General features: G+C 27.0%; 1 long non-coding RNA gene across 1 annotated transcript; it reads right to left on the minus strand.

Annotated features, from left to right (window-relative positions):
- Window positions 1-1,079: 1,079 nt before the first annotated feature.
- Window positions 1,080-3,514, minus strand: LOC136078020 (uncharacterized). The gene is made up of 2 exons (XR_010637446.1): window positions 1,502-3,514; window positions 1,080-1,400 (listed from the first exon to the last, which is right to left on the minus strand). It is a non-coding gene; the product is annotated as an uncharacterized LOC136078020 (long non-coding RNA).
- Between the last annotated feature and the right edge of the window lie 8,810 nt (window positions 3,515-12,324).

The following is a 12,324-nucleotide window of genomic DNA, read 5'->3' on the forward strand; positions in this document are numbered from 1 at the left end:
ACTTTAAATTTAAACAAAGCTTAATATATTTTCACATGCATTTGTTGGATTTTACGATGTTTACATAAACTTTTGCAACAAAAAAAAAATATTATTTTCGAAAAAAATAAAAACCTTTTTTTGAAGGATCATGTACATTTTAACCTTTAACACAAAAACCAATTTGAAAAAATTATACCGTCGTTGAACTGCATTACAAATGCATTAAAATCACAGTTGAAAAAAAATTCGATTGTAAAAAAACTCGATGCTAAATTAATCGGCTGTGAAAAGTGTTTAAGTTTTAAAATTACAAATTCGATTGTAAAAAAATCAATTCTACAAATTCGACTGTAAAAAATTTGATGCTAAATTATTCGGTTGTGAAAAGTAATAGGGTTTTTTTAAAGTTTTTTTAGTTTCATTAAACTTTTAATGATATTCGATCATCTCATTCTATGTTCAATAAATTCGATTCTAGAAATCAGTTAAATCTTTTTTGATTCTAAGCAGTTTTTACACAATTCGGTTCTAGAACATTTTCACAAATTCGGTTCTGGCATTGGATGCCAATATTAAAACAGGTATTTTCACAGAGCTAAAAATAATAGGTATTTTCACTTAGGTGTAAAACTGCAATACCCATACCATGCATGTCCATAAAAAAACTCTGTTTAAAATATTAAAACACGTTATTAATTCTTTAAATTCCGTGTTTTTAAGAATTGACAAGTCTTTATTCAAATGAGTGCCCAGCGGGCATTTTGGCGTCCTAAGGACGCCCATAAGACGTCCTTAGTTGGTCTCAAATGAAAGACTTGAGGATGCCTATTACAGACGTCCAAAAAGACGTCTTTTCAAGACGTCCTAGAGACGTTTTTTGCAGACGTCCTGGAGACGTATTTTCAGCCGTCCTATGGACGCCTCTGGCTGGTATCATGTGAAAGACTTAAGGACGTCTTTTTCAGACGTCCTAGAGACGTCCTAATTTTAACAAGACATTTTTTTTAAAGTTATATAAAAATGCAATGATTTACAATACACACCTTCGATTTGATTTAATCTAGGCAAGGGAAGAAATAAAGAGAAATCAAAGTAAATAAGTGTAATTTGATATATTTAAAATAAATTATTAACTTTACAAAAAATAAAATTAATTTTTCAAACAAAGTTACACTTTCCAAATTAAAAACTAATATATTCTGTAGAGTATAATCGATAGTATATTATAAATAAAAGAAAATTACTGAAAAGTGCAACAAAAAATACAACAGTTGATTATAGTTAATTAAGCCATCATTGATTGATATCGATATTATTAGATGTTCTCTTTAATTGGTCAGAAAAATGCCTAATTACTCTCCCAATAAGTTGCATGGGATCCATTTTGGTTAAGCTTTTATTTGACTTTAAAGCAGCATCTAATAAAAAGAAAAAACACATAGTTCAATAAGATCATAAAATAAAATATACTTAGATAAATGTCATGCTCCATAGCTAAAAAAATTGAAAAAAAAAATACCAGTGATAGTGATACATAGACTTGTCAACTTTTTTTCTTCTTTAGACCATTCATGCTGTATTCTGACAAAATAGTGTCTGTTGTCAGTCTACATATATAAAAAAGATGATAAATGTCATACTGTCAAACATAAATGTTAAAATTCAAACTTATGCTAATTACTTATGTGAGCAAAATATTTTAAATTTTATCAGCAGGATTTTTACCTAAAAAGAAACAATGTGAAAGAAACATCGAAAATGCTCATGACAATTTAAAAAAAAATTTGTAATAATATATAACATATAAACTATAAAGATTAAATTCATGCATACAAAAGTGATGTATTGGATATCTCCATTAGCAATTTTTCTTTTCCAAACATTAAGTTCATCTGAACTTTTAGGTTATTTAAAACTTTCTTCTGGATCATTAGAGAACTGCACAGTTTTATCTACTTACATGTTACATAACTTTTCTCTGAAACTCTGAAAAGTAAAATATATAAGTGAAGCCATATAAATAGTTTATAAAGAAGTAAATAGTAAATAATACTTTCTATATATGGTTGGAAAGAGGTAGATTTAAACTAAATAATGCAAAAAATCTCAAATTTCATGCTTAACTTTAAAAAAAGATATAAACAAGTAGAGTTCAAGATAATTATAAGATTTGTCTAATATGAAATGGAAAGACCACATCACAATGATAACTAAAAAAGCTTATTCAAAACTAGGTACACTAAAGCGGACATTTAAATTCTGGTCAACTGACTGGTTTACTAAACTATGTTAACTATACATATACATATATGTATACAAACATATACAGTGGTGTACACTGGATTTTTAGATGTTTGAGTTTTAACCATTGACTTTAGTTTTGACAGGCATTGTGCAAACTCCAAAAAACTCTTAATATAATAACTATAATATTAACCATACTTATATATGATTAACTTATTTTTCTAAATCACATTCTTGTTGACAACATGTATCACACATAAATACTTCACCAATGTCCTCATATGTTTGACAACTCTCATGATAAGGTACTAAACAATAGGAACACTGCACCCATTTTTTTCCATTTTTTTTTTTTACATCACTGTTGTAACTTTTTTTACAAACACCGCACTCCCAATCATCATCTTTTGAAGCATTTTTATTTTTTTAATTTTTTTTAGAACATACAGGAATAGAATCCTTTGAAGTTAATGGAATAGGTTGATCAGGAGGAGTCAGACACTTTGCACTTGAATCCCTTTTTGGCCTATTAGGGTTAGGTGTGGTTGGCTCTACAGATGGAATAGTTAACAATGTTTGTATAGCAGTATTACTGTGTGGATGAATTTCTGTACTTTGAATCTCTCTGTTTGTCAATTGAGATGGAGCTATTGCTTCTGGAGGAATGGCATTTTTATTTAAAGGGCAAATGCCACTTTTTTTAAATGCATTTTCTATATTTTTTAGGTAATTTTGTGATAGGCTTTACTGCAAAAATATTTGCAGATTCGTATAGAGAAAGATATTATTATCATTTAACTATATAGTTATATCGTGCTTAAAACAATTTTTAATGTCATTATATTTAATAAAAGAAACATGATTAAAAATGTAAATTCATTTGAGGTGAAAACGTTAAGAAAATGTGTAACTGTGATAAGGAATCATAAGTTATAGGAAGTTAATAAAAAAACAAAAGTTTTACCATTAAATCAAGCATCTTTTCTAGTTTAATATTTAATAAAAATAATTTACTTACCTTAAAACACAAGTCTGGAAATAAAAATGTTGGACAAGTACTCCAAACAAATGTGCTGAACGCACGTTAAATAATGCTAAAGAATGTACAAACTGATAGTAAACAATTGACGTATCACACGCACCCAACGACTATTTGTGAATCGACAGTAGTACCCCGGGGTACCATTTGACGCAATTTCGATGTTTTTGACTAATAGGTATGTTCGCTACAAATGCCGAGCGAAATATCACGAAATTACATATATCACGAACATACCTTCCTTTACCCTACATATATATATCTATATATATATATATATATATATATATATATATATATATATATATATAAAATTGATTTTTTGATATATATATATATATATATATATATATATATATATATATATATATATATATATAAATACAGACATATACATATATATATGTATATCTATACAGGCATATACATATATATGTGTGTGTGTATATATATATATATACATATATATATATATATATATATATATATATATATATATATATATATATATACATATATATATACATATATATATATATATATATATATATATATATATATATATATATATATATATATATATATATGTATATACATATATATATATACATGTGTGTGTGTATATATATATATATACATATATATATATATATATATATATATATATATATATATATATATATATATATATATATATATATATATATATATATATATATATCACAGACACACAAAATATAATTATTATTCTATAAAATGCAAAGTGAAACGTCTTGTTGCAACTTTGATATCTTTTGTTAAAGTTCACTCACTATACTGGAAACTTATTTACACTTAATAATTAAACTCAACTTTCTTTTATTTAAAAATTTTATAGATTATAGAGTATAGAATAATGGAGAATATTTTTAAGCGATAAATAATAATATATAACTCATGACGTATATTTTAGTCATAATTTATATCTTTATAATATAGTATGACAAAAAACATATTTTTATGAAAAAACTTTTTTTTAGGTCATTCACCCGTACTAATGATATCAAATAAAATAGTCATCTCACAAGGAAGTTAATAAAATAGTCTTCTCACAAAGAAGTATTTCTAAATAATTTAACTGTGCATTTTAGCAAAATGTTTCACAATAAGTTATTAATCTTTAACTCTTAAACCTAACAAATGTAAAATTTGTAATTGTTACTTGATTCTAGATAAATAGTAAGGAAAGTATTCTGATGATGAAAGTATTCTGATAAATAGTAAGGAAATTATTCTGATGTTATGGCAGAAAAAAGAACAGAAGAGAATTTATTAATTGGTTTCTAGCCTTTTTTTTGTGCATTAATTTACCTCATCAAGGCCGAAAAAGCCACTACAGTCGAGGAGGCTTCGTTTAGTTGTTGTTACAACCCTCTCTTAACTCTATAACACAAACCATGACGAACAAGACAGCTATGCAGGGAAACAAGTTGAGCGCGGTATTACCAGGGACATGGTGGTGATCGAACTCAGAACTTCTCGATTATGAGGCGAGCGCTCTACCACTACACCACTACTGTACTACCATTGAATAACAACCTAGACGGGTATTATTTGACAATTTTAGTGGTTTTAATGTATGTATAGCACAATAATAATAAAATGTGATCAGAACTTAGTTTGCTATTTCTTACTATGTAAACGTTTTAAATAAAAACGACATTAAAGAAACGACACACTTCATGCTACATTAAAACTTTATTTTGAAAATAAGATCAAAATATCCTTACACAATATAAATAGCAAAATAAAATAACATGGTTTTTAAGTCCTTTTGAAAAAATTTAACTTGGTTGAAACTTAAGCATTTTTGGAAGAAATTTGATTTTTCCACATGGAATTACAAGCCTGTATAGTATAGAAATATAGTATAATATAAATAGTATCATAAAATCGCAATGAATAAAAAAAAAAAAAAAAATACCTGCTTTTGTGCCAGAAGGGTACTTAATAGATGCATTGATCAATATATTGTCAATAAATTGATTTACAAAATGAACTCTAAATATGTGCCAGAAGGATTTGAATTTTTAAATCATATAAATGCTAAAAATGTTATAACAGCCATTGTATCAACATGCCAGAATAGTCTATACTTTCACAATATTCTATTTAAAAAAATGATCAAATATCTCATTATAATTAAAAATTACATAGCCATATTTCTAAATACTACTTTTAGTGTAGTTGCAATAGTAGCTATAGTTAACTGCAACTGCAACAAATGTATGTAAGTAAAATGAACTGACTTTAATAACTGTACCTATTAACTATATCTTATATCAATAACCCTAGTTGATAAAATGAATAACTGATGACAGGATGAAAAAAACAACCAAAAAGTGAGCAAAACAAATCATCATGCCAATAACAAAATAAAGAACAAGCAATAGTTGACCTAAATTACCCAATTGTATAACTTTAGACACCATAAGACACTTACAAAAATAAAAAAAAGCTGTACATAAATGTGAAGATTTAAAAAAAAAAAGAAGTACAAAATAAATAAAATATACAAGAGAGAGTATTTTTAATAAGACAGTGATATATTGTTTTTATTGATGTTATTATAGTAGCTATCCAAATAGTGTTTTTTTAATTTATTGAGAAAATTATATCAAGAAATTGAGTTTTCAGTTTTAAAAGAATGGGGGAGATTGTTCGAAGCATTGGTGCATGTTAAATTGATTCGCTGCCAAATTTTATTGTCTTAGTATGTTCTACAAAGATATCGTTGCATAAAGAGGATCTTAGGAAGTGAGAATGTTTGTTACATATTTAAAGGAAAAAATTCTTGAAGGAAATCGGAAGCTTATCATGAAGATAATTCGGCGTACTGCAGTTTCTCTCCCCCCCCCCAACTTTTTTTTTTCATTGCTGATTATGATAGAGAATTTTATGCTGATTAAGAATCGTATAAAAACATAGGTCTGAAAATCAACAAAAAGTGCTCTAATTCGCTGTTGAAGTTTAAAAAATTAAACTAAAAAACGCTTATAGTCGCCATTTTTTTAAAACGTTTTAAATCAAAGTTTTTGAAAATCAACCGCTTAGAAATTTTGAAATCAATCGCTTAGAAAATCTTTTTTCAATTACGCAACCCGGTTTTTATTGTCGTCAAAATTAAATTATATTGAAATTAAATTAAATGTTTTTATTAATATAATTTATATATTTTTAATTAATTTTTTTAAAATTAATTTAAGATTTTTCTTTTTAAATGTACATAAATCGACTGACAAATAGGGATTGGCGCAATTGAATGTACATACATCCAGGCGCGGGTGTAGCTTTTTAAAGAAGTTAGTCAAGAAATGTTAGCGCTTCTAGATATAGAGAGGGGCGGGGGCAGGGGGGAAGGGAGCCCTCTTCAAGCGAGGGGGTAACTTAAAATTGCCCCCTTGATTGTCGAGGGGACAAGTTTAAAGAGTTAAAAAATTTTTAAAAGAAACCACTTGTTTACAATTTCTTTAACGGACGCTAAAACGGACACGGACCATTGGACCTGCTCAATCTGCCAAGCTTTAGTCTCTCTCCTGTCGTCGTAATATTGTTGCAAAAAAATCTCTTTTTCTTTTCTACAAATACTTTCATGATCACTGCTCAAAGGAGCTACTATCTCTAGTTCCATTAACTAAAACTCATTCTCGCTATTTAGCAAAGTCTAAAGCACTAAATATTTCAGACACCCTTTTTATGAATTCAAAAAAGGAGCATAGGGTTAAACTAATTTAGATCGATTGGAGGAAAAAAATACAACATACTAGATAAAAACACTAACATAATATTTCAAATTTAATACACAGTATAATTAATTTATCACAAAACAGTCAGAACAAACAATGTTTATACTTTTAGCTACTTTCTTAGCTCAGTTTTTAATTGATCGTTAATACCTTTAACGTTAATAACGGTACCTTGAAACAAATTTTTAATTTTACTTTAACTAGTCTCACAAGTTTAACCTGTTATATTTTGGTAACTTATAGATTTTATTTAGTCAAAAAAAGTTTTTTCAACAAATCAAACCAATCGCCTTAAAAAAAAGCGTATTAAAAATTTTTTTACGAAGCAAAAACTAAAAGTGTGTCATGGTGCCCCACTCTCCCCTATATTGTTTCTGAAATAATGCTAAAAATAATTAAAATCTAAATAGACACACAACATTATTACCATTTATATAACAAAAGTTATTATTATTAACATGAAAGATACAATATAGTAATAACATAATAATATACAATATAGTAGTAACACAATATAGTAATAGCATGAATATTATTCGTAAACTTCAGTAAACAATGTAAACAAACTTGCGATGCAGCCGGTGAGCAGTTATCACTTACCTTAACTGTATTGAAGTCATTTTTTTCCCTAAACTGCTGGCTAATGACCAATAAAGTAAACTTTAAGTCATGAAAGTTTACAAAATTAAAACCATATTTTAACAGTTAAGCAAGGTAAACTAAAATAATGGCGCTGAGTAGAACGTTTTAAAAGGTAGAACTAAAAAATAGAAAAAAGATATATTTAATAAAATAAATACTTAAATTTGTATAAAACATAATGCTCTTAGTTAAAATATAAAAAATACAGTACATCGAAAAGTAAAATCATATATATTTTTTAAATACAAAAACTGATAAAGTCCTATTTACTGATTAAAGGTGTTAAGTTTACTAAAGAGAAAGAAAAAAAAAAGTATATTTAGAATCAAAATTTTGAAATATTATTTTATATTAAAAGATCTAATTAAAATAATTTTACTTTCATAGTTTTAATTTGTCTTATTTCATGTGTTTTTAAAATATAAATAATAAAAAATTCATTTTAAACTAAAAAAATATTTAAAAAAAGTAATACTAACATTTCACTTTTTTTTCAATCAAATTCAATTAAACTGATATGTTGGAAGAACAATTTTTAATATTTATACTTATTCTTAGTCTTATATTTATTACATAATCAACCCTGTTCATTGCTTGTTTAAAATCGAGGAAGGACTAACCTCTGGAACTTTAACAACACACTTTGTTCAGAAAAAAGGTAACTGTATTGTATTTCAAAAAAAAAAAAAAAAGATTTTGTTACTAATATGGCCCAGACACTATCAATTACATAAACTAATTATATATGGAGTTAAAAATTTAAAACAACTTAAAAAGCATCAAACATAAAGTATTAAAAGTTAACTTACAAATTAACAAATAAAAAAAACTTGTTAAAGGAAATGAATAATAAAAAAAAAAAAAAATGGTTAACAATTTTTATCTGTAAAATTTAATCTACGATTTTTAAGTGCAAACAAGTCTATAACTTTTTCAATATTAGGTTCTATCTCTTGGTGAATATGCAATAAAGCAAGACTGTTCATTCTCTCAGATGACAGTACTTCGTGTGTAGTTTTTTAATCGTCTCATAGCTGAAAACGATCTTTCACACGCAGAAGAGCTTACAGGCAATGTTCCTAGAATGCGAAGACAAACTCTTAGATTTGCAAATTGATTGTTAGGAAGACTTTTTAAAGTACTTGAAATATTATCTGGTAAGCAAATTTTTTCTTGAACCCAAAAGCTTTCCCACAAATCAAGTTCTGCGCTTAAAGAAATTGCACATGGCAAATCTGTTGAATAAAAATTTACAAAAGATTGAAACTTAATTTTCCAGTCAATCTTCTTAAAAACATAAGACATCATTTTAATAACCAAACCATCATAAGCAACCAAAGCATCATCACTAAATCTGTTATTAACTTCAAATAGGAGGTGATCGATAAGTGGTATGGTTAACGATTTCTTGAAATAATCTGAAGTTGAACAAGAAGGAACATTATTTCTATATATTTGACACCTTGATACTTTTGGTTTAACTTCTGCAACATCAACTTTAGAAGCAAGACAAAGAATTGTATCATACCACTTTGTGTGATAATCATCTATTAGATTTCTAAGTGTAAGCATACAACTTTTTAAAGCTGAAATAGAACTTAAACCATCACAAATGTCAAAAGTTTTACCTTGCAACATTTGTGTAACAGGTATAGTGTAGTCAAGAACTGTTCGAGTAATCACTAAAGATGCAATAAAATCAAAAGTTGTAATGAGTTTTAAAAAACAAGAAGCTTGTGAGGAAGTTTCTTTATTGCACTTTTTTTCTAAGTTCATACTCATTCCTTCAAGACAAAAAACAATAGGTACAAACAAACTTTCAAAATCATCCAACCCAGTTATGCGTTCAACCCATCTTGTGCGACAAACATCAATTAATTTTTTCTTTGTAGCAGAAGGACAATGTTTGGTGATAGCTGCTTCTAATAAATTTTGCCTTGACTCAGAAAAATTAAAAAAATAAGACAATTGTTTTACTTGCTCCATCATATTTCTGACTTCTTGCAGTTTGCACGAATTTGCTACACTAAGATTAAGTCGATGACTAAAACAGTGAGTATAAACTGCTTTGTCATTGTAATCTTTAATTCTCTTTGCAAGACCTTTAATATGACCAGCAACAGATCCTGCACCATCATACCCCTGACCTCGACAATTGGAAATGTCAAGAGAATAATCTTTAAGACATGATAAAATAGTTTTGCAAAGAGCTTCTCCTGATAAACCATATTCGCAATGCAAAAAACCCATAAGTTCTTCTCTTACATCAAAAGAACTATCTATAAATCTTATAATTAAAGACATTTGTTCCTGATTGGAGCAATCAGATGCTTCATCAGCAATTATCGAAAAAAATTGATTTTCCTTTATATCGGAAATTAAAATATTCTGGATATATTTTCCACAACAATTTATTAATTCATTTTGTGACGAATTAGAAATATAAGATGCATTCTTTGCACAGCTGTTAAGATGATGCTCAAGAACTTTATCCCCACCTCTGATCCTGTAGTTTAAAAGTTCAACAAAATTTCCTACTCCATTTACTAAAGAATATTTTCCAACAGTAGGATGATGTTGGGAATCGTCACGATGACCTCTAAAAGCTATATTGAGACGGCCTAAGAAAATGATTGAGTCAACAATTGAATGCAATTTGTCCCGATTTAAAGCAACCTCCTTTTCATATTCTTTATTAATTAAAATATCAATATTTTGAATACTTCCATTTATTGTATTTAAAACTGCTGAAAATATGGTCCAGGTGTCATAATGAAGACTTTGTACAGCTAAGTGATATTCATTATTCTTTCCTTTTTTCCAATGATAATGTCTTTTAAAAGCACTCACAGCATCTGGCCAGTGGTTTACACGCTGAGAAAACAAGTTTTTACATCTACTAGATTTCGAAAAGTACTTAAACCCAAACAAAACACAACTCAAACAATATGCTCCATCTTCAGATGGTGAATAACTAAGCCATGAAAATTGCTTTAACCAGATAAGTTGGAAAGATCGTCCATTTGTTTTTGGAAAGCAATAACGCTCATCAGGCACAAAAACATTTCTAATCAAGTTTTTTAATTGCAAATCATTTAAAGTAGATGCCTTTGAACGAAAGCATGCAATATCATATTCACTAGGAAATTCACCTGACAACTTATTTGTATTAGAGTCTAGTTTTGAAATTTTGGCAGATAAAAACTTTTTTTTTTTAATTTTACAATCATTTTCATTTAAAGGTAGCAAAGTATTGGAAGAACACGATTTTGAATCTATAAAGGAATCAAAGACACTATTTCTGTGAGAGGATGTTATAAATTTGTTGTTATTAAGTTCATATAAAAAAGATTTATCAGCAATGGTAGAAATAGGTGGTTCTTGATTGGTGTTGTATTTATCTGTAAACATAGTAATTGGTAATTGTTTAGCACAATTACTAACTTTTTTACATAAAAATTTACGCAAAAAGCACTTCTCATCTGGAACGAAAACTAGAGTTACATAATGATTGTGTTTATATGGAAGTGGAGGATTTGATCCTTCAAAACAAAACAATAAATTCAGAACATCTGATGATGGAGACAAAATACGAGGTTCAATTTTAAGATTAAACATAAGTTTATATTTTAGGAAAGAACCAATTGTTCTGTAGTAACACTGAACTTGTTTAAAACACACAGTTGAAAGAGGAAGAACGCAAAGAAAACCAGACCATACAACTTCTTGACATATGAGTAATGCTTCTTCCTTAACAAGATCATCTTTTAGTTTTCCTGAGTCTACAGAATGTGTGGACACAGACACTGCTAACAAATTATCTATTGATGAAAACTCATTTGGATACTTTAAGCACAAGCTGACAAACGATGGATTATTACTATAAAATGAGGGATTTAAATATAAATCAATTGTTGTCAGAATTCTTAAATCCATTACCAAACTATTATCACCACTCAGGCAAATAGAAAATGAACTAAATAGACAATTACCAGTAGATTCAGATCTGTAAAAAAATGAATAAAGCTTTTTAATACACATTAAAAAAGTTCCAACGCCAAGCACCAAACTTAATGTAAAATAAAACTTTATTGAAGAATTTATATGTTTGATAAAAAAAAAGCAAACCAATTAGATCAAAGCAAAAGATAAATTAAAAAAATGGTTTGCTTATGCTAACTTTCTTAATGCAATTTTAAGTCAAATTTATTATCATTATTATTATTATTGTTGTTATTAATAATAATAATAATAATAATAATAATAATAATAATATTATTATTATTATTATTGTTATTATTATTATTGTTATTATTATTATTATTATTATTATTATTATTATTATTATTATTATTATTATTATTATTATTGTTATTATTATTATTATTATTATTATTATTATTATTATTATTATTATTATTATTATTATTATTATTACTATTGTTGTAGTTGATGTAAAGAATGAATTTTTCTAATTATTTTTTCTATTACTTTTTGAAATAAATAGAGAAATGCTTACTTCAACGCCATAGTTTTCCTTGGATTCTGTGGAATGTCACACTCGACAGAAATATTTCTCTTTATTGACTTTTGAACAGTCAATAAGTCATAAAGATCTGGTTTGTGAAGGAA

The sequence above is a fragment of the Hydra vulgaris genome, chromosome 03 (assembly GCF_038396675.1).
Source record: "Hydra vulgaris chromosome 03, alternate assembly HydraT2T_AEP".
NCBI classification, from domain to species: domain Eukaryota; kingdom Metazoa; phylum Cnidaria; class Hydrozoa; order Anthoathecata; family Hydridae; genus Hydra; species Hydra vulgaris.